The 4,068-nt window shown below is 44.5% G+C and overlaps 1 protein-coding gene across 3 annotated transcripts in view; it reads left to right on the forward strand.

The window, feature by feature from the left end:
- Positions 1 to 24: 24 nt before the first annotated feature.
- Positions 25 to 4,068, forward strand: part of ALDH18A1 (aldehyde dehydrogenase 18 family member A1) — a 36,090-nt gene continuing 32,046 nt past the window's right edge. The window contains exons 1-2 of one of the 3 annotated variants that reach the window (XM_026851728.1): positions 101 to 1,867; positions 1,967 to 2,075. The gene's annotated coding sequence lies outside the window, so the exon portion shown is untranslated. Of the gene's footprint in view, positions 55 to 100; positions 1,868 to 1,966; positions 2,076 to 4,068 lie in introns of those variants that run through there. The other 2 variants (XM_026851729.1, XM_026851730.1) reach the window with 2 other exon arrangements.

Raw genomic sequence — 4,068 nt, forward strand, 5'->3', positions numbered from 1 at the left:
GGGACGAGGCGCGGCCGGCGCTGGGCCGGGCCGGGCCGCCCGTCCCCGCTCCGCGTGCGTCGGAGCCGCCGCTGCCGGTTCCCCTCCTGGGACGGGAGGGTCAGGTCCGGTGTCGGTAGGGCTGGCAGCGGCAGGATGAGGACTCTGGGGAGGGAAAAAAAAAAACAATAAAAAAACCCCTCGAGCTAATCCTTTGAAGAGTAGAGGTGCGGACAGCGCGGCAGCGCTGCGTCGCGTCTGCGTGCTCCCTGTTGTGGTTCTCGCAAGCTTCCAGAGACCCGCAGCCTTCGGGTCACGCCTCGACGGCTGCAGAGCGTTGTTACCTCGTGGAGTTTTTGGCGATGTGAAATTACAGTTCGCACCCTGCAGGCACTAGTTGATACGAGCTCCGTTGTCCTCATTCTTCCGGAACAATATGAGAGCAGAGCTGTTGCTCCTCTTGAGATTCCTTTTTCCTCGCTCGTCTCTTGAGTCTACTCACAAGATTTTTGCATGCCTATAGAAAATATTTAAACCCTTCTGACACTTGCATGACACGTAAAAGTTATTACCTAGGTGTTGACCTGATTCTTGGTGATAAGCCTGTGTTGTTCACTTCATGTTTCTTCACAGGAGATAAACCAGGATCAGATCAGAGGGTGTTTTTTAAGAAACCTGATAGCTCTCTGAAAGAAGTGATAAAACTGTAGATAAAGGAGACTTAATTAGCAAAGCTTACAGTTTTCCAAAAGTCTTTAGCAGGTGTCTCTGTACTACGAAGTCAAGAACAGTTTTGTTTTTTTTAAATGAAAAATAACTAAAATGCTTCCATAAATGCTTGTATCTGTGCTAACTCTGTACCCTAAAAAATGATCGTTACTTGGAAGTGTTTATCTTCTTTCTGTTGTGAGATTTGCTCTTGGTGACACTGAGAAGCAATTTAGAAAGAGTTAAAGTTTTCTTTTTTTCCTGTTTATAGTATTTATATTTAATCACTTTAGAAAGTACATGTGTCAGTGAATAATACTTGTGTTAATTGCTCTACTGATTTGTTTGGTGGTTTGCTGTAACTACCTTGTTCTTCTAAGCTACTCTTTGCCAGGGCTGTCATCAGGAGTGTATTCAGGGAGCATCTTTCAGGCCTAGCTTCAGTAAATTTTCAGTTGTTCTTGTTGCACATTGTATTAGTAAGAATACAAAAGCAATGGTATTTTTGTTTTTCTGCAGCATCTAGGGAAGAAAACATTGGAGAGTCAGTGTGGATGGTATTCTGAAAAGTCAGTTCGAGGTGTAGTGAAAGTCAAAAAGCAATTAGACTGATAGAAATTACCAGGTAAAGAATGCAGTGCAGAATAACAGACCGTGTCAGGCCACGGTATAAATCCTTGCCTTGTCCAGACTTGAGTCCTCTGTGCAGTTCTGGACTTTCCCATGGGTAATGTACTATACTCAGTTTAGGATAATTGGGGAGGCGGAGGAAAAGCAATAGAGATGATTGTAGATCTGAAATAGCCTTGATATAAGGAGAGTAAGAGCATCCTATACTGACTTATTAGTGGCAGCATAGCTGAAGGGGTTGCTATGATTCTCTCTTGCTTGTGCTAGTACTCACATGATTGTACAGATAGGTGGGTCAGTTGGCCTTTGACCAAAATATTACCATGACCAAGCTGATTTTCAGAGGGGGGTGGGAACTGCAACTTTGAGCAGGAGGGGTGGCAAAACTGATGCACTTTGGGTGCTAGAATTGTTTAGGGACAACTTGAGCATCATAGCAGAGGGAGGAATGAGAGGGTGGGTGCACTACAAGTCTGTACAGTCATGAGTGGCGTGGAGGAGTTGATTACCCCCAGAGCCATGCAAAGCTGGAGACCGGGAGAATACTCAGGTAGTTTTAATTCCTTTCTTGCCCTGCCCATGTACTTTATCTGGGCATCTGACGGACTGCTGTTCTGATGTGTTTTATTTTTCCTATTTTCCCCATTAGGATTTGGGTGTCAGCTTAACCTCTATAGAAACTGAATGCCATCTTGTTTCTCCCCAACCCCAAAAGAAGAGGGGAAGATGTTGTGAGGGCAGAGAATAAAAAAGTAAAGGTAGGTAAAGGAAAATGGCTTAAAAATAAGGAACTGGAGGGGATGCTGAGCTGAGCATGCACCGTTCCATCAGGCTGGAGTGCTGGTGAATGCTGTTTTGAGTGATACTGCTCTTGGAATAGGATAGGAGCTTAGAAATAAATCCCACGGTTGGTGATCGTTCCCTGGTTTTTCTTAGGAAGTGCTGGCTGGCTGGCTGGCTGGCTTAGCTGTTGCCAGAAGGCAGTTGTTGAATAGGTTCCACAACTGTGCTTTGGATATGGAGGGTATGAATTAAAAAAAGTATTGTAGGGCAAAAACGTGCAACTGAAGTTTCTGTAAGAGGTTATGGAAGAGAGGCGGATGCCCAAGGTACTAAACATAGAAATCGGTCTTTCTCCTGAAATATTAAACAAGAGTCCTGGCTTCAGTCTACATTTTTGATTTGTTTTCATTCTGTCCTTGCATTTCCCTGGCTACAGTTTCTCCTGGTTATGAGCATGTAGCCTGGTTACTTGATTTATATTTTGTCATTTAGTGGCACTATTGTCACTCTACTAACTCTATTACAAAATTTTTAATCAGTCTCCATTGCTTTTCCTGAATGATCTTTGGAATTTGTACAGCCTTCATTTGATGGCTATAGGGAAGCTGGAACAGAACTGGAATGCTAGTTCTGTCATCTTTGTCCTTAACAGCTGGTGGAACCTGATGTTTTGCTGTTCAGTGCTGAAAACAGGTGGTAGAAGAAAGTAGCCAGATTTGATCCAGGCAAGAGTAGAGAGATGGTGTCAGGAGGTGGGAAATACTTGAAAGATGCTAACTAACCTTCTCTTGAGGTTTCTTAGTAAGGATTAGTCCTTGGTTAAATGTACCTGTGTCCTTATGTTCCTCACTGAGTAACGTTGATTAAAGCAGATACTCTGTGATTTTTATTTTTTTTTTTAATTAGGTGGGGGGGGAAAAGTCTTTGCCACAAACACAGGTGTATCTCTGTGCAGTTGTGTCTAGGACTGAAGGTGGACTGTAGCATGTCTGCCTACATCTTGTTAATACCGTCAGGATAGTTCCATGCTTTTTCTCGAAGATTAAACTCTTTTTAAGATTACTCAAGATGTTCACTGCCCTTAACGATGTCAAAGCAGAGTTTTCCATTGCTCACTTCCTACTATGCTTGCTGTACACTGAGGTAAATAACTGCTGACCAGGTAGCAAATCTAGGATTCCTTGCCACTAACAAGCATCCTTCCATAAAAACTACTGGTTTTGTGTGGCAAATGAAAGTACCACTTTAGTTTCTGTTAATTTTCTCTTACTAATTCTTCCTCTATTTCAGTATCTGGAAAAGAAAAGCAGCTCCTCAGTATCTGCAAGGGTTGAGGGGAAGCTGTTGCTTTCTGTTTGGAAGCACGGTTCAAAGAAGTTGCATGTGATGTTAGTGGCCTTAGGCTTACAGTTGGATTCAATGATCTTAACGGTCTTTCCAACCTAAGTGATTCTAGGATTCTCTTAATTTAAAAGTGAATGCAAATGGGCTATAGGAGATAGCGAAGAGAGAAGCACTCTTGCCCTTGTGGAGGTGTTTGGGCTGCAGTAGAGAGAACAAAGCACCTGAAGGAGGTAAAGTGCCTGAGGAAGTAAAGCCGCTCTCAGAAGTTTGGCTACAGATCGCTTTCATCTGCTGTCTGCGTCAGACTACAAACATCTGAGAACAGAGAGAATCAGGGTCAAGGGAGCTGCATGTGGGAGATGGCCAGGCAGGCTGTGCGGTGGGTAGGGCTGTCTGGACTAGTCTGGGACTAGACAGAAAACAGTTGTTAATGCTGTAACTTGTAAAGCCCTGGATTTTGTGCTGCAACGTGGAGTAGAATTACATCATCTGCTGGGACAGCAGGATGGGAAGGTGTGCGTGCTGGTGGGAGGGATGAGGCTGCAGTCGCTGGGGTTGCGTCAGCCAGCGGTTGGTTTTCAGCCCGCGCTCGCAGCGCTGATGTGGCTCCCGCTGCCGAGCGGC

This window comes from Athene cunicularia (genome assembly GCF_003259725.1).
Source record: "Athene cunicularia isolate RWA chromosome 6 unlocalized genomic scaffold, athCun1 chr6_part1, whole genome shotgun sequence".
NCBI lineage: Eukaryota > Metazoa > Chordata > Aves > Strigiformes > Strigidae > Athene > Athene cunicularia.